The sequence below is a fragment of the Doryrhamphus excisus genome, linkage group LG9 (genome assembly GCF_037039965.1).
Source record: "Doryrhamphus excisus strain RoL-2023G ecotype Guam linkage group LG9, RoL_Dexc_Guam_v1.1, whole genome shotgun sequence".
NCBI lineage: Eukaryota > Metazoa > Chordata > Actinopteri > Syngnathiformes > Syngnathidae > Doryrhamphus > Doryrhamphus excisus.
The window spans coordinates 862,462-882,608 of record NC_136365.1 but is presented as its reverse complement, the minus strand read 5'-3'; the positions used below and the strand labels follow the sequence as shown (position 1 = coordinate 882,608).

General features: G+C 40.3%; 1 protein-coding gene across 1 annotated transcript in view; it reads left to right on the top strand.

Annotated features, from left to right (window-relative positions):
- Positions 1-20,147, top strand: part of dctd (dCMP deaminase) — a 97,413-nt gene that overhangs the window by 27,016 nt on the left and 50,250 nt on the right. The window lies entirely within an intron of this gene.

Sequence of the window (20,147 nt, the reverse complement as noted above, 5' to 3'; positions counted from 1 at the left end):
ACAAAAAATGCACATAACACTTATCAATTTATAAAAGTTGATATTGATCCTTTGCAGAAAACATGTATGACAACACAGTATACGAATAATTGTATTATATTTTTATATAATTATATAATAGTAAAAAGTACTCAAATAATAAAACAATACCACCCAGTGCTGTATAATAAAACACCAACATATAGTCAAAAAGCATATCTAAATAACGTAAATATCCTGAAATGAAATAAAATGAGGAACTAGAATGTAAAATATGTATAAATGTGACTTTAAAAAGCGGTCGAACGGCAAGGATCGTGTCTTCTTGAGTTGCGTGTTTTCATCTTATCAGCACGTCCAAGATCAGGACCCACCAAACCAGGACTTGGGAACCTTATTCCATCTCCATCACACCTTTTGTCAGAGGGGGGAAAAAGCAGAAAACGCAGAGCAGCAACCTGCGTAAATGCCCAAAACACCTCCTTGAAATAGAACCTAAATAAGGTTATATATAAACTATATATAACCTAAATAAATCCCAACAAGATATACAATTATTCTTTCAGTGACAAAAAAGCACAATTTCAACCACAACAACCACGTATTTGTTTGTAGGCATACATGGAATAAAATGTACATACTTTATATCGGCCTATGTTTAACCCAAATAATTAATATATAAAACTATATATACATTGAAATGAAATCATTTTAAAACAGTTAATATAAAAATGTTTGACATAAATATAAATATACAAATACCGTGTACTGTTATGGATATACATTAGCTTTTAATGACATTTGGATGCAGCCAATGAAAAGTAATGTTAACTAACGTATATTTAAATGTTCAACAGTTGCACAACTAAAAAGATATTTGACCACTTCACTACGTTATAGTTACTTTATGCAATAAATTACACTTTTCAATGTAAATATTCCATGCATTATTTTCGGCGTTATGGTATTGTAATGATGTGAAATCATAACTGACAGACGTCAGGTTCGCTTCCACAACAACAATAAATATTTATGTTTTACACCGGAAATGAAGAAAGGACACAACTGGTCAATATAAGACATCCGGGTTATATGAAATAAATAAAATTAGCTTTAAAAAAAAACTTTTGACAGCATTTATGTATATTTCTTTTTTATGTATATTTTTCTTTTTTCACAATCTGCTTCATTGAACATTTATGCCAATGCTTCACTTTAGGGTTCAATTCCATACTTCCATACTAAATGCTCATAAGATTCCATTCATTGTCCAATCACGTTACGAATATACAACTAAATTAATTCCAATATTTCATCTTCTGGTTCTGGTTGTTAGTTACAATAGTTGCAATCAATAATCACCAAACTGGCTGCTAATAATCATAATGAATATGATAAAAACAGGTCCAAGTGCTGTGCTTGTGTAGAAGATGAGGAGCCAGACTGGAGGTTGGACTCATTTGTATTTGTGTGTGTGTGTGTGTGTGTGTGTGTGTGTGCGTGTGTGTGTGTGTGCCTGCTCTGTGTAATCCATCTATGTGAATGGGAGCTGTTGCAGTAATTTAGATGAGTTTGTGTCTCCTGATAATGATATATAATTACACTGTAGGTCAGTCGGTCAGACTCCTGATCTTTCTTTCTTTTTTGCACACACACACACACACGCACACACACACACACACACACACACACACACACACACACACACACACACACACACACACACACACACACACACACACACCTCCCCCATCTCCTCTCATCTACTTCTTTAGTATAAATAAACCTGACGGAGTAGCACTGCGTGTGTTTGCAAAGGAGAGAACGTAAAGGTGTGTGTGTGTGTGTGTGTGTGTGTGTGTGTATGTGGGTGTGTGTGTGTGTGTCAGGCAGTGTGATGACGTACAGGTACATTCTTCAAGTGCTGTTGCTGTCTGGATTCAATTGGATTTGGGGTCTCCCTAAACTCTGGACACAGGAAAAACAGCACACAATGAGATACAAATAATATTTTTAATAATTTATCGTGAGTTTGATATAATATATAATCTTATTTTTTTTCTTATATCTGTTTTTATACTTATTTTACATTACACATTTTTATCAATTAAATTGTTAAATTTTTATCATCCAATGGGTCGATTCTGCCAAAAATGTCAATATTTTATTATTATATATCTTATTATACACATAATGATAAATATACAAAACTTGAATTGAAATAATAATTATAAAAAATACATAAAATGACATAAACAATTTTAAAACAAAAAAGACTTATATTTGTGTTTATACTTATTTTACATGACACATTTTTATCGATTAAATTGTTAAATTTTTATCGTCCAACGGGTCGATTCTGAAGAAAATTTCAATATTTTATTATTGTATATCTTATTATACACATAATGATAAATATACAAAACTTTAATTGAAATAATAATTATAAAAAAATACATAAAATGACAAACAATTTTAAAACAAAATATGCACTAGAATATATATAAAAATCAATAACTAAAATTATTATACAAAATATAATATGAATGAATGCATATAATATGCTCACAAAAAAAGACAACAATTATTATAATAATATCTGTATTTTTGTAGATGCATGGTGGGATACATTGTGGTTGTCCACAACTGACACCCTCTATACTGCAAGCTGTGACATTGACAAGCCGTAAATCAGCACATGAATTTAAAAAGCTATATAAATACACCCTCCTTAGCACCCAAATGAGGCACAGCCGATAAAGTTTGAAAGTGTGAAACATCTTCATCATCATCATCATGGACTTGATTTGTTGAAAATGAACGTGATGGTCCTTCTCATGCGACTTGTTCTCACGTCAGAGCAGGGTCACGTTTCTGGCAGGACATTTGAATCAAAGTTCTTTCCTCGGGCTTTCCATACGATCGGCGAGGCCTTCCCACCACTCAGACAGGCCTGGTCGTCCCGACTAAAAGGACACTTAATCTCAGGGATTATCCCTTTGCAAAACGGTCAAGTCAGATTGACACCCTGAAACCCGAGTGATAGGAAAGACAAGATGATACCTTCACACCGTGTGAAAATACAAAACATCTTTCACACGATTATTGTCCAAACAGACACAAAGATTCTCAATTCCACCTTTCAGCTCTCAATTACCACATTTGGCCACAGAAGACCACGTCGCCCAGGCGCCGGCCCCTGGCTGCCCTGGGCCGCCGGCCCCCGGCCAGACAAAACACGTAGCACCGGACGCTTCTGTGTTGGTCTACGGGCGGGGGAGATCCCGTGTGGCTTCTTCGGGCTGGGCCTGACCATGCCCCCGCGGATGAAGGCCCGACCAGCAGGCGCTCGCCTGTGGGCCCCTCCCCCGGGCCTGGCTCCAGGGTGAGGCCCACTTCTGGGTAAGATGCGGTCCCTCCTCTTGAGTTTGTTCATAAGTGAGTTTGTTCTGAATCACTCTTTGTGACCCACCCTAAGAGATGAGGAGATGATCGTGTCCGGATCCCTCTTGGACGCCTCCTTGGTGAGGTGCTCCAGGAATGCCCGGTTCGGAGCGAGCCCCGGGGGCAGACCTAGGACACGTTGCAGGAATGATGTCTCACAGCTGGCCTGGAAAGCCTTGGTGTCCTCTTGGTGGAACTGGGTGGCCCGAGCAGTCTGGACTTCCCTCCTGACGCTCAGTCTTCATCACTTCCTATTGGACAGAAGTGTTCAAACTTTGTCCACTAAGGACCACATCAGTAATATTCAAATCTCGACCTAGTCTAAACCTTTACGGCCTCCGCTCCACGACAGACCCTCCTGGCAAGTAGGACAGCAAGGAACACTGCACACCTTCTCAAAACCTCCCAAAACCTGCCCAGATTTCCTCAGGTTGGTATTTAGGCCACATTGAGGTCTTCCAATGCTGAGATGAAGGTCCATTTCATACCTCTTGTTTTGACTTTGGCGCATCACCAAGTCAGTAACAATGTTGAATGCTAACAATGCTAACCTGACCTGGATTTTCCAAGCTCCTGTTTCCCACCTGGCATTCAAAGTTGGCATAGAAGGTTGGAATGAGATCCACTGTAAGATGTTTCAGAGGTTGTCTTGGTGTTTGCTTTTGGAAGTTGACAACATTTCCTGTGTTGCCAACATGCTAACCAAATAGTACATCCATTCATCGTGTGGGTGCTGGAGCCTATCCCAGCTGTCTTTGGGCAAGAGGCGGGGTACACCCTGGACTGGTGGCCAGCCAATCACAGGGCACATATAGACAAACAACCATTCACACTCACATTCACTAGCATGTTTTTGGAATGTGGGAGGAAACCGGAGTACCCGGAGAAAACCCAAGGAGAACATGCAAACTCCACACAGAGATGGCCGAGGGTGGAATTGAACCCTGGTTCAACCGTGCGGCCGCCAAAAAGTACATTTTAATTAAAATGCAAAATACATGATTATAAAAAAATAGTAATTCTAATTGCATAAAACAATGCAAAATAATTATGAATGACCAAAATATGCATCTTATTGTTGATGCAGACTTCCTGTACATCCTAATGAGATCAAACACACATTTTCTTTGGCCCCATGGCGGGTTATTTAACAGTCACACTGAATAAAAAACCAGTGAGTGAATCACTCAGCGACATGTGAGGGTGATGAAGGTGTACCCTGCCTCTCGCCCAAAGACGGCTGGAATAGGCTCCAGCATACCCGTAACCCTGGTGAGGATAAGCGGCATAGAAAATAATGAATGGATGGAAAAAAGTGTGCTGATATCATTTCTTTTCCTGTTATCTCTGCTGAATTATCAACCTTTTCATCACAAAATGATTCAATTTATCATCATTACGATGGTTGAATATTGTAGGAGTTTCCTTCTGGAGGAGAAATGATCACCAGGAGAAAGCAGTCGTCATGATTAATGGATTGCATGGGCCGTGTGTGTGTGTAGTTAATTATGAGCTCGTTAAGGGGTAGTCCAAACTTGGTATCTGTTTTTACTTAAACACATTCCTGTCATGCAAGTGTGTGTAATATGAAATCAGCAGTAGTTCATGTTTAGTCTTCAGTGACAAGAACGCTATCTATACATCATTTCGCCGGTGGCGTGGCGTGGCGTGTTCCGATAGGTCATCGGTATGTTTCCTGTCTCCATATGGCAGCGTTTAGAAAGTTACCCTTTAGAAGACCGGCCACTTTCACGCTGCCGTGTCTGCCGACACACATTTTCAGCCTCATGACTTCGACTTTGGCTGAGACTCAATTGGCGCACTTTCGTACTTACACTCGATTTTGTGAGGGCATAAGTGCTTTCACACTGAGCTCTACCGCAAAAGGTAGAGCATTGGACACAACATCAGGGGTGTCCCGATACAACCTTTTCACTTCCGAATTACGCTTCTGATATTGCAGTCTTGAATATGTGCTCATATCTATATCAATTCCATATATTATTGATACGTTGCGCTTATTTAGTAGCATGGAATGTTAGAGAAGGTGATGATTTGGATTTACTTTTCCACCGTCGAAAAGCTTCAGGATTTCTGACTTTATGTTTAATTCTATCTGCGTCAAAATGTGTTTTTTAAGTCTTATCTAGGTCTAGTGGTTAGCGCGCAGACCTCACAGCTAGGAGACTAGGGTTCAATTCCACCCTCGGCCATCTCTGTATGGAGTTTGCTTGTTCTCCCCGTGCATGCGTGGGTTTTCTCCGGGTACTCCGGTTTCCTCCCACATTCCAAAAACATGCTAGGTTAATTAGCCACTCCAAATTGTCCATAGGTATGAATGTGAGTGTGAATGGTTGTTTGTCTATATGTGCCCTGTGATTGGCTGGCCACCAGTCCAGCGTGTACCCCGCCTCTCGCGCAAAAACAGCTGGGATAGGCTCCAGCACCCCTGTGACCCTCGTGAGGAAAAGCGGTAGAAAATGAATAAATGAGTTCTCCTCATATTTTGTGTGGAAGTGGTAATTTTTTGGCTTCTTATTTTGTCTTACCCCACACTCGGCCATCTCTGTGTAGAGTTTGCATGTTCTCCCCGTGCATGCGTGGGTTTTCTCCGGGTACTCCGGTTTCCTCCCACATTCCAAAAACATGCTAGGTTAATTAGCCACTCCAAATTGTCCATAGGTATGAATGTGAGTGTGAATGGTTGTTTGTCTATATGTGCCCTGTGATTGGCTGGCCACCAGTCCAGGGTGTACCCCGCCTCTCGCCCTCAGACAGTTAGGATAGGCTCCAGCACCCCCGCGACCCTCATGAGGAAAAATCGGTAGAAAATGAATGAAGTCTTATCTATGTTTGCGTAAGAAGCATTTCACCGAGTCAGCAGCACCTCCAGCTATATTCATGTAGAATGATGCTAGCATACTAAAAAAAACAAATAAACCACCCCCTCTCCTTCACACTACAATGGACTGTCCCATGATGACAAAACACTGAGCTAATTTATATGTGCCAGTCCAGTAGGTGAGGGCCCGGTAATGCACCTTTTCGTTGGTTTGCCAACCACCATAAAACATGGAAGAGGAACAAGACGAGAGTTTATGTGTGAAGCAACTTCAAATGAAGCCAACTTACAGAGAAAAAGAAACCGGCAAGAAGATGCCCAAAAATATATTGCCCCATTAGCGAAGGTGTCAAATTATTTACGGTGTCGGTAGAAACCGCAGACTGTGAGCTGAGTTCCGGTCGGCTTTTTGAACACAAAATCTCCCTGTTTCTGTTTCGATCTCACATCATCTTTGCAAACAATGAATTTATGACAAAGGCATATATTGTTGTGTAATTGCCTTTGTTACATTTCAATTGTTTATCTTCCAAGCAAATGCGTACACAAACATGCGTGATGATATCTTTGTGGTTTTTGTCCAAAACTAAATATGTCATTTCGACATACACTGGTTTTAAATGTTCATCCTGTATTCATTTACTCCAAGGTCGTTACTCATAGGGGCCTTTGAAGCTGCTTTTTTTGTGTTAAAAGAACATATGAAAAGGGCCCCTGACTATGTTTGCCTCAGGCCCCCGAATTGCCAAGTCCGCCACTGTATGAATGACTATGACAGTCATAACTACTAATTATTTCTATGAACAACACTTCATATGAAACAGGTTGGCCCAGGTAGGACAGGTCATTCAATCGGTATTTTATTTCAGCATTCTTTTATTTGAAGGTCGACCCATTTCTGGTTCCGCTCTAATATTTGTTTTACAAGGTTAAATTGATGGCTGCGTTTTAGTGGCTATTTGGCACAAAGTCAGGAATATTATGCACACACGCCAAGCGTACACAAGATAGATTATATCCTGAAAGTAAAACTCTTCAAATCTAGCATGTATTGTATATAAACAGGCGTCTACAGCGGAATCCTGCTCAAATGTTCCTGAAGTTGTAGAATTCAGATTTTAATCAGTATTGTTCGGGGGAAATACTTCTGAAGTCGTACAACATCTCCTTTGTTCTTTGTCGGTAAGCCCGAGAATACAGTTCAGCAAGAATTGGTATGTCTTTTCTTACATTTTTTTGTTTTGATAAACATATTTTACAAGAAGGAATTGTTGAGAAGAATACACAGCAGACAGATTTTAATTTATTTTGAAATGCGTTATGTGTTTTCCCACAATCAGCAAATGTTTTCAATATTGTGATAATAACAATGTTCATTTTCAATCATACTGTTTTAATGGTAAAATACAGCCTATTATTACTCCAAAGTGTGCACATTTAAGCAACTTTACATATTTTTGCATAAATTAAGCATTAAAATTGATTAATGAACTAAAATACAAATATAAGGCATCCAGAAGATGCATTCAAAAATGTGATGTTGTGTAGTAAACGACACTGGTCACTAGGTGTCAGTAGTGTTCCTGTAATGTTTGATGAGGCTCACAAGCATCAACCTTAATCGTCAGAACAAAAGCTTTGATTGCAGGTTTGAAATATTACACAATATTTGTCATAATAATAACATGGGCAACTGTCGTGGCCATATTCCACTCCACTCCAAGCTCAACGCTGAACCCCAAAAATCAACTGTTCAAAACACATTTATAGCAACACACACAAAGACGAGTCTTAATTATGTCCTGAATTGCTTTTTTTCCCTCTGATTATATTAACATATTGGGTAATACAAGTGTAAAAATTACTATAGGGGTGTTATTTCAGGTCTGGAGGGCTCTAGTAATGCTGAAAAGCCTGTAGTTTGTACAAAATGCCGCGGCACGACTTCTTACAATCTGATGCATGTTCAAATTTTACAATCAGTAACTGTTACATTTGTTCACTTCCTGCTTTCTTAATATAGTTGAAGTTTTTATCATCATTATTATTATTATTATTATTATTATTGTTATTATTTTGTCACAGACTTGCTGAGCATCCTGTTTGCTTTCATACCAAGAACATCCTTTTATCGGCCTTTTACATGCCGCAAAAAATAACATTTACTATGGCTATGCCTTTTTCGCTCAAAACGGCCGGCCATACTTTAAAGAGCTTAAATAAATAAACAGCTGTTACTGATGTTTTGTATTTTCCTGGAGAAGAGGCTGGCCTCTGCTCTGTTAAGTATGGAGATACTTCAACATGTTTACATTTCACAGAAAGACAACACTGTGAAAGCACTTGTGAACAGCGGAGGTGGATTTGAGTTGTATGTGCGATATATATCAATAAGTTCTATTTGAACATGTTTGGGATAACATCTAGTATCCGAACACGGATGGAAGGATATACACGGGAGCGCACACCCGCAAAAGATAGCGTTTTTCACGCTGGCTTTAGGACTAACAAACTCATTCAGACGGATAGCTGCAGCTTTGCTTTCCAAACAACGAACAACTAAAGTAAACCACATGACAACATAATAAGTAGACATTTATTTATAACATAAAAAAGGCTAAAGTGGATAAGGATGTTTTGTAGTTTTCCAAAGACGACTTTGGCAGAATCTCTCTCTACTGTCAGGAAGAGAGAGGATAGATAGAGCGAGCGAATGCAGGCTCAGCTATGAAATTAGAAGTTCAAAAAGGAGGACACCAAAAATACATCACATTTTGGGAGCACGGACCTCTGCCAAGGCCAAAAGCTTACATATTTATTTCAAGCAACAGAATACCTTCCTCACGGGCGGTGTTGTTGTTTGCTTTGTGGAGGATTTTATCTGTATGAAAATGTAAACACGTAAACACGTAAACAAAGACCCGGTCAATGTCTACACCATCTACTTGTACGTATGTAGCGTTTGTCTTTTTTATGACCAAATAACATTACTTTTGTTTGGTTCCAGTTCAGTTGATGCCATCACTTTAATTTGTTTGTTTTCCACTGTTATTGTTTCCATTAGCTCCTGTGATACGTACTGATTCATGTCTTTGCGGTTAACATGCAGTCCCGACGCTGTGTTTGTAATTATTCTTCCAGCAACAGTCTTTTGAATAAACAACGTCACACGCTGATTTATCACGGTAATGCTTTGTGGTTTGTAAAGATGCTTTCGTCTTCCTTCTGTGTCTTTGGATAGCAATTCTTACAGAGATATTTGCCCCTAACGGTAGAGTGGTTGAATTACTTTCACATCCAAAACGCCAATGGTTGTGAAAAATGAATGTTTTACTGGGCAATTTAGAAATGAAAACAATTTCAGTCACACCGAATATAGAAAAGCAAACATAAATTGAGTCATAATACAAAGAGTGCAACTTAACTGAATAACTCTGGAACACATTACATGGTTAAAATAGTTAAGTATTAATCATTCATTAAATGTCTGATATCGTATGGTACCATATGTACTGTACAAGATAACACCATGATAATGATAACAGTGAGAACAATGATAACATGATGTTACTGCAGAGAGTGGTGGGGACAGTGGAGAAGATCATTGGGACCCCGCTTCCCTCCCCCATTAAGGAATCAAGAGCCCGTCGGATCTACTCTGACCCCACACACCCCCAGCATGGACTGTTTTCTCGCCTGGCGTCGGGGAGAAGGCTCTGCAGCATCCGCTGTAGAACAACCAGGTTTAGAGACAGTTACTTGCCCCTGACCCATCAGACTGCTCAATGCCAAATAAGCCCCTCTACCTGCCCACACGCACAACCAAAACTTTAAATTATTGTTATTTATTCTAAATTATTTAAATTATTTGTACAAATTACTGTTTACGCTGTACATTGTTCATATTTGATGTCATCTATTTATTCTCCACATTATTTATTATTTATTATTTATTATGTTTTATTTTTTATTGTTTATTTTTTATTGTTTATTTTTATGTTTTATGTTTTATGTTTTATGTTTTATGTTTTATGTTTTATGTTTTATGTTTTATGTTTTATGTTTTATGTTTTATGTTTTATTTTTTATTTATTTTTTTTACTACGTCGCTTGTCCTCACTTGGATCATGGGGGAATGCTGGAGCCTATCCCAGCTGACGGGGTACACTCTAGACTGGTCACCAGCCAATCCCAGGGCACATATAGACAAACAACCATTCACACTCACATTCATACCTATGGACAATTTGGAGTCTCTAATGATGCATTACTTTTTATTTGATATTATTTTTTCTTTTATTCTTCCATACACAAACTGCCTTGTATAAACTTGTTACACATTCCAAACACAAACATTATTGTAAGTGTGTAATATGTTAAACGCAGGAAGTGAACAAATTGTCCGAAACAAATAAACCATGACCATGTCAATGTTTTTATGACTACCACTAACCACACCAGTCGTGGTATAAAATGTACTAACGATAGCCAAAGGCTTAACGATGTGTTCATCACTACAAGTTGCTCAGTTGCTGCTTAGTTATTAAACCATATTTCCCTCCCCCATACTTTCCTCTTTACGTCTCCGACTTAAACACGGACAGTCTGTCTGTCTTCCTTGGTGGCCCCATCCATGAGTCATCTTTCATTTTTGATGTCTTGTCATGACCACAATCACATTAGCCTGTTCTATTCTGCTGTATGGGCAACTGTATTCAGCTGTGTGTGTGTGTGTGTGTGTGTGTGTTCTACCGTCTCATGTTAAGGCCAATATAATTAACAGTCTGACCTTGTGGCATCGGACAACGACGTTGCTCCTGACCTCAGAGTCATTTGTGTGTGTGTGCATCGTTCGACACGGAAAGCTTTCAAATCTGCAATAGTTTCAATACATATGCTCACACCGTTATTAAGCTATTGATATATATCTATATATACATATATATTGAGTTCCGGGCTGCACGGCTAGGGGACAGCTAGGAGACCCAAGTTTGATTCCACCCTCGGCCATCTCTGTGTGCCGTTTGGATGTTCTCCCTGTGCACACGTGGGTTTTCTCCTGCATTGTTTACATCAAATATATTTTCATCCGCTACACCCATAGGGCAGCGCAGCGTATCGATGAAGGACACATACAAGAATGCATTCATGCTGACTGACTTGGAGTAAGACACTACAGATACACATGTACGAAGCGTTATTTTCATACGCTTATTTCATTATGTCTTACGCTGAAAATAAGCTACGATTATTTCATGCAACACACCATGCACACTCACACAACTGGAGCAAATAACTTCAACTACTTATGTGTTTATTTCACCATTTTTATATCACCTCGTACTTCGGTACGAGCTGCATTATTTAAAAAAAAAACATTAAAAAAACCTTAAACTGTATAATGGAAAGCAGGAAGTGAACAAATGTAACAGTTAGTGATTGTAAAAGTACCAGATGGAGGGGTAGGATTTAATAAGCTTTGCTTCTTCCTACTCCTTTTGGATATGTGGAACTGGGAACTGATTATGGGATGCACTCAATTGTAATCTGATGCATGTTCAAATGAAGTAAAACCATTACCATTACCATTATTATTACCATTACCATTACCATTACCATTACCATTGCCATTTCTATTACCATTACCATTGCCATTACCATTACCATTACCATTACCATTACCATTACCATATTTGCATTAATGTGCCAAACATTGAACAAAGATACTGTGAGTGTACTGTATGTGGCCATATTCAATGTTTTTGACTTGATTGAGGTAATGCGGCTGTGGTGACCCCTGACAGGATAACATACAAAAAGTGAAGCTGTTGGCATTGAGTACTCTTTCCTTCCATCCATCCATTTTCTGCGTATGTCGATTATCCTCACAAGGTTCGCAGGTACGGACTGGTCGCTACTCCTTTATAGTGTACCATAAATACTAGAATCCCACCAGTGACTAAGTGAACTTTTCCAAACTTAAGTGTGCTGTGATGCATGCTTTTTTGCACCAAGGATATTTAGCAACTAAACCTGCAACCTCATAAGCAGTCTTGGAGTCTACGTCCCATAATGGATCCACATCAGCTGCATGCAAATGAACAATTTGCACCAACGCCGGTTTATCTGCGGCAAGTTGGTGAGTAGAGTGGTGCAAAAATGCATGACCAGATGAACAAAGACGTGGAGTAAATAATGAGCATCACTTCTAAACATTCGTTCATCAGTCTGAGCTGATGAGGTTAACTCCCTCTGACCTTATTATTCACTCGGCTGAAGTTGGACAACTCAAGCAGTAACTATCTTTAGACTTGCCTCTGTGTGTGTGTGTGTGTGTGTGTGTGTGTGTGTCCTGTCTCCTGCATGGCCTCGGGCGTGTTGTTGCTTACCTCATTAGAGCCATGAAAGAATGGCCAGACCACCATCACACACACACTGCAGACTATTGTGCTGCATGGAGCGCAACCTCAGCGATTAGCGTCCCAGCCTCTTATGTCTTTGACGGGGAAAGACCGAAAATGTCACTGGGAAGCCATTCACACACTGACAAGCGGCATGTCAAGAGTGGCCGTCTTTGTCCCGCCATCGCCGAGCGCTTCGAGCTCAAGGGATCATTTTTCTTCGTTAGTGTTAGTCATTAACATGTAGCCCGCAGACACAGAGACACACAAGTTCTTGCTGTACAGAGCTAAGCCTTGTGGGAGTGTCAGGAACCCTCGGTCTTGGAGGTCCTACTCAGTTATAGAAAACGCTGGAGCACAAATGACCAGGGAGGGTTGTCAACATTGGTTTGTGTAGTTTGCTGTACCAAATGTTCAAGCAACTACAATATTATCTTTCAATATTATGAATTTCAGGTTTTACCTCAACATTTACTTGCAGGGCAAAACGGGTTCTAAAATCAGTCATGGGTCCTCTCCCAGCTCTTCAGATGCTGGTCCTGGTATCCGTTGGACCCACCTATACAGCTCGGGTGCATGGAGTGACCCGATCACTATTGGCCGTCTACATTTTCCCTCGTTATGTTCTTCACTGGGGGCGGCACGGCGTGGTCATTCTTTCATGCAGTGTTTAGCGCGCAGACCTCACAGCTAGGAGACCAGGGTTCAATATTGTTTACATATCATCCAATACTGACAATAGAGTAGTGACTGAAAGGACAACATCACCATAGGGGGGCCGGGTTCTCCCTTTGAGATATTATGAGAAGCATTAGGACAGGAGGGTCTCCCCCACATTGAAAGGAGGTGGATGAGGTGGTTCTGGGATGGTCAGGATGCCTCCCGAACGCATCCCTTGGGAGGTGGTCAGGGCGCACAAAAACCGGCAGGAGACACGTTGGAAAGACCATGTCTCCCAAATTGGGAACGCCTTTGGGATCCCCTAGGGAATACCTGGACAAAGTAGGTCTGGGTTTTTTTTCAGTTGTACCTATCCATAGACAAATGCAGAAAAATAAGTTTTTGTACATCTTCACCCTGGCCGGGGTTTTTTAAGGACAAAAAACTACTTTTGTGTGAGGTTGAAAGGATAAAACTATTGAAAAATATAAATACAAATATGTGTCAGTGCATACCCTTATTGACTATTACCGTAACTGGGCCAAGAATCCAGATAAAGATTGTGTGTGGTTTCACGACAAATAACTATAAATACATCATGAAATCATACGTAAAAGTATGCAGGGGATGATGAAAGAATATGGTAATTAAAGCCAGGAAGTTACATTTTAAAGTCATTGCCAATAGATGGACTGTTCTCGCTTTGTAGGATCACAAAACACAGGATGTGTGTGTCCGTGTGTGTGGCGGCACCACTCGGGTCAGGGTCTCCGGGAGAAAAACCCTGTGTAATAGTTTAAAGCTGCACACACACACACACATACACAAGCATAAAAGAGCGGTAGTAGATTTTGTGTTATTATTGTAATTGTGCTGCCAGTTTGTCTGTGCGTCACCTTCATCCAGCTACAAAATCTGAGTGGACAACAAAGTGTTTGAAAAGCCAATTAAAGCAGCCAAATAGTCCGTCCTAATGTCAGCTGGTATTAGTAGGAAGGTTAGATAGGGGTCACTTTGGGAGATGTGTAACCTGAACCACATATCATTTTGCAGTTAAAGATGATCTCAAAAGGACATGTCTAATTTTCAGGAAAAAAAAAGTACACCTGGTGGATTATTATTTGGGGATGTCTCGCAATTTCCATGTGTTCTTCATTTTTTTTACACCATATGAAGTTTTCATTTCAGTTGTATGCTTTGAAAGGGGAAAGAGTCGCATCACGAATGAATGAATGAGTTCTCCTCCTATTTTGTGTGGAAGTGGTAACCTTTTGGCTTCTTATTTTGTCTTACCCCACCTTGGTCATCTCTGTGTGGAGTTTGCATGTTCTCCCCCGTGCAAGCGTGGGTTTTCTACGGGTACTCCGGTTTCCTCCCACATTCCAAAAACATGCTAGCTTAATTGGCCACTCCAAATTGTCCATAGGTATGAATGTGAGTGTGAATGGTTGTTTGTCTATATGTGCCCTGAGATTGACTGGCTGGCCACCAGTCCAGGGTGTACCCCGCCTCTCGCTCGAAGACAGCTGGGATAGGCTCCGGCACCCCTGCGACCCTCGTGAGGAAAAGCGGTAGAAAATGAATGAATGAATTTTAGTTATTAGCGCTAAATATTCATATATCCGTATCTATTCATTTTGTACATGTCTGACTTTTAATATAACACAAAAACCTGCCACACGAAGAAGTACTGGGATGAAGTACTAGGTACTGTGGCTTGCATAGGAGGCGTAAAAAGTAAAGTAAAAAGGCCTTGTAAGACCCTTTTGTGACCGGAGTGAGATGAACGGCCAACTCATTGAAGTAAGACACTGCATAAACATTGCCAATACGAGGGAGATGGTCACTGACTTTTGACAGCCAGTCAAAGGTGACACCATCGAAGCGGTCAAGGTTTACAAATATTTGGGCGTATATCTAGACTGCAACGTGGAGTGGTCCATAAATACGGACATGTTCTAGAAGAAGAGACCGGTGTTCAGTATTGGGGACTACAAATGGGCAAACCGATGTCCAAGCTACTGAAAAGCCTTCCAGATTAAGCCAATGCTGCCCCCAAATGACTTTTATGTTTTCCAGCTGTGAGTGGTTACTGACTCCTCAGTCCTTCCGTTGCATTCTAACAGAGGAGTATCGTCATTACCACAATACCTTTCTTTCTGTTGGAATTTTCACTCAATGTAATTATACGTTAAATTACGCTTAGTTAATCGCTCAATGCTTACAGTAGATATTGTAAAATATTACTGACATTTTCATTGAAGGCTAGTATGATTAGAAAATAAGTATCTGTTGATTTTGTAAGGTTTTTTTTATTTATGTAGAATTTTTGATTTTTTTTTTCAACTTTTGGCCTCTTTTTCTGTATGAGGGAGGACATCTTTTAAATAACTGATGCAACATTCCTCCCCGACTTTAACATCCCCTCCCCAACTGGCTGTCCAAGAGAGCATGGGAAACAGTGATGAAGATATTCTAAAATCCCTGCAATCTGTTATTATGTTCTCCCAGTGACGTGCGGTGAGGTTCATGACTGGTTCTGTAGGCACTTGACTCCTTTTTCTCGTTAGCACAGGTTGCTCATTAAGAGGATGGCTTGGATTTCAAATAAGACATTTTGGCAGTTAAATTCATTCATTCATTCAGCAGAGAATAAAAATATATTTACATTTGGCCTGCTGCCGGCTGCACGGCGACGAGTGGTTAGCACGCAGGCCAGACAGCTAAGAGACGCGAGTTCGATTCCACCCTCTGTGTGGAGTTTGCATGTTCTCCCCGTGCATGCGTGGGTTTTCTCCGGGTACTCCGGTTTCCTCCCACATTCCAAAAACATGCTAGGTTAATTAGCCACTCCAAATTATCCATAGGTATGAATGTGAGTGTGAATGGTTGTTTGTCTATATGTGCCCTGTGATTGGCTGGCCACCAGTCCAGGGTGTACCCCGCCTCTTGCTTGAAGACAGCTGGAATAGACTCCACCAACTGCGACCCTCGTGAGGAAAAGCGGTAGAAAACGAATGAATGATTGAGTTCTCCTCCTATTTTGTGTGGAAGTGGTAACTTTTTGGCTTCTTATTTTGTTTTACCCCACCCTCGGCCATCTCCACCCATTGCCCCAAGACAGCTGGGATAGGCTCCAGCACCCCTGCAACCCTTGTGAGGATAAGCGGTAGAAAATGAATGAATGGCCTGCTGCTGTCCAGCTGGTTCTGCTGTTAAAAAAAGAAAACGAAAAACCAACTTCCTCTCTATGCACGGACTGCAGTGTTGATACATGTACCTCATTGTTAGAAAAAAAGTAATTGAGACTGAATACATGTATTTGACAACATCCAGGAGAGTCAAATGTCATAATAATACTAAAACAATTACAAAGCTAACTTCACCCTACAACACACACACACACACACACACACACCTAGCTCTTCAGAGTGGCTAATAAAGTGCTTTTTATGAGGATCAGGTGAGTGAGGCCCATGATCCTGAGTAGAGGAGACAGCGGGCCAATAGAAGGCCACCCAGCTTTTATATCCTGTCTGGATAATCAACCTAGCAGCTTGACACACATACTCGCACACACACACGGACGCACATAAAACATTGCGACCTATGGACGCTTTGCACAGGTCACTGCTGAGATGACAGAGGAAACAAATCTTATCAACAAGCAATATTGGTTCCTTTGGACCAGTTGATTTGGCCTACAGATGACATACGTGTATGTTGGGGTGCATCAAAAAACACAATTATTGAATCGTGATATGGCTGGGTACTAAAAGTGTTCCAATATATGTAGAAACAACACATACAAAATATTTTTCCAATACATGATTATTTAGGGGTGCCACCATACATGCTGCGTCAAATGCGTGATACGGTTGATCGCCCAGTTGGGGGCCACCACGGGAAACTTGTGCATGACAAGTTTTGCACTCAGTCTATTTCAGACTTAAACATTTCTGACTCCTGACTACTTGTTATTGTTAAAATGATGTTGTGATCACATGGGCTGTGATGCTGGATCCGCGGCCGGATGCTATTGGAGGGTGCTGATATTGGACATTTTAGATGAAAGCCAATAGAATCGGATTATATAGGATGATGATGCAAGCACAGTTATGGGCTGGTGATGATCTTAATATTGACATATAAAACAGGTCTAAGTGTCTTTTGTAGCTTCTACCTTGTTGCCCATTTGGCGCTTTTAAGCATGTTGCCCAAATCCCCCCCCCCCCGACCAAAAGTTTCTAGAGTTGAAAAGCTAAGGGTTATTCTGAACATTTTTTATGGCCAAATTCCTGCCCATATATCTGCCACACAACTCATCAACTACACAGTGTGTGAATGTGTGTGTGTGTGTGTGTGTGTGTGTGTGTGTACAATAGTAGCTGCAGAGTTTCCCATTGAGAGAAGAAGATAAAAAAAAAAACGCTGCTTTCATCTAAATGTGTTTCTTTACGGGCTGAAGTGTGTCGCGTGTGTTTGTGAGAGAGAGATAGAGTGTGTGAATATAAATATAAATATGAATATGTGTGCTATTGGTATACAGGGTGACCCTAAAATCTGGGCAAATAAAATAATAAAAATGAAAAATTTACTCTGTGATCTGACAAGACAAAAGTTGAGCTTTTTGGAAAGTGTGTGTCCCGTTAAATCTGACAAAAAAGCAACGCTGCAGTTCAGACAAAAGAACATCATACCAATAGTAAAATATGGTGGTGGTAGTGTGATGGTCTGGGGCTGTTTTGCTGTTTCAGGACCTGGAAAACTTGCAGTGATAAATAAAAAATGAATTCTGCTGTCTACCAAAAAATCCTGAAGGAGAATGGTCGGTTGGTGAGCTCAAGCTGAAACCAACTTGGGTTCTGCAGCAGGACAATGATCCAAAACACACCAGCAAGTCCACCTCTGAATGGCTGAAGAAAAACCAAATGAAGACTTTGGAATGGCTAAAAACCTGACCTGAATTCTATTGAGATGCCGTGGCACAAATGTGACTGAATGTGTATTAATCAAAGAGGATAACAATTGTCATGTCTTTATGACAATTCTTCCCAAGTGGAGAATCGAACCCAGGTCTTGACACTTAACCAACATGCCAAAAAGATTTCGTTTTGCTTGACGCCATGAGTCCGACCCTGATGAAAATCCCAGCGGCCATCCGTGGATCAAGGCTCATTTGTCATTGCAAAACTGTTAAAAATAGAGTAAAATGTACAATCAGAAAAAGCAATTTCCTTTAAAAACCTTTCTACAAAATGAATGAATAAATAAATATACGTATATGTATACGCCAATTTCAATATACAGTGTTGTGAAAAAGCGCCCTAGTGCCTTTTCCTTACTTCAGATCATCCAACAAATTAAAATATTAGTCAACTACAGCACAAGTGAACACAAACGTAAATACAAAATAAATGCTGAAAAGCAAGTGGACATGCTTAGCATCTGCTCTTACGACGCAAGCAACTGGAGATAGTCATCTGTACTCAGCATGTGTGTATTCGAGCGTTAGCCTCAGGCTGCAGCAGGTGATGTCTGCGCTAACGAGGCTGAGTCTGATGTAATCTTTGTATCAGCTGTCAGTCCGTTTACAGACAAGCACTAATTCAGTCTGCTTATCTGCTCTTTATGATCTTTTCTGACATCCTCATCCATCATCTCCCCTCTTGTGGTACTTGTGGACATCACGTAGTACAGCTGACTGCTTGTCTTGACAAGTTTTACATTAACAGTGACAGGCTGGTTTTTTTTCCACGTATTTATACTCAATTTAATTTTGTAGTGACAATTATATAGAAGTCATTTAGAAAAGGTCTATGCGTTATCCTTTTATCAAGCAAAGAAAATGGTCTTATCTTATTGATCTGATTTACATGACAGCATGTCGTGTCTGCCTCTCCATGGTTACATTTGCATTATATCATCTGCTCCCCGTCACATGTTGAGGAGCGGCTGCATGAATTAATGCAGTCATGCATGTGCATGCATGTTTTAAACACATTCCAAAAACATGCTAGGTTAATTAGCCACTCCAAATTGTCCATAGGTATGAATGTGAGTGTGAATGGTTGTTTGTCTATATGTGATCTGGGATTGTACCCCACCTCTCGCCTGAAGACAGCTGGGATAGGCTCCAGCATAGGATAGGCGGTATTGAAAATGAATGAATGAACTTGCATGGTTGGAGATGAATATACATGTTATTGTGGACATAATCATAGGCAATTTGACACAAAGTGGTACAAAAGACAGTCCGCATCCGATTTGGAAACGGGGCTACCAGCCGTAGAAGTGGAATAGCATTAAGCTCCTCAGCAAAATTAAATAATAACAGCTTATTACTTTCCATAAGCAGCTTTATAGAGTTATATTTAACATATTGTGTCCCTTATGTGGTGAGGTCGTGTTTTGATTGTCCTTCCTCAGGGCAAAGGTGAATCTATTTATACCACAGACACAACCTAGAAATACACCCAACAACATAGCCATTAACAAGGGAAGTGTGCGTGTGTGAGTGTTTACCAGGAAGGCTCTACACCTTGTGACCTAGGCACAAGCCAGGGTCAAAGATCAGCAACTTTTTGTCTGTCTCTTTTAACACAATGACCCAAAATGGCCGGTGCGACCTTTTGTGCACACACACACAAACGCAACCACAAACCTTTTGGACAGCAGCTCACCACGCTTTGGGACAAAAGAGAACTTTTATGTGGAAAATTGTTAGCCCGAATGTTTCAGTGTTGGAATGATGTTGAGAAATATGGAAGTAGTAAGAATACATATTTGTAACCCGATGTGTGTGGAATCTGGAATTTCAG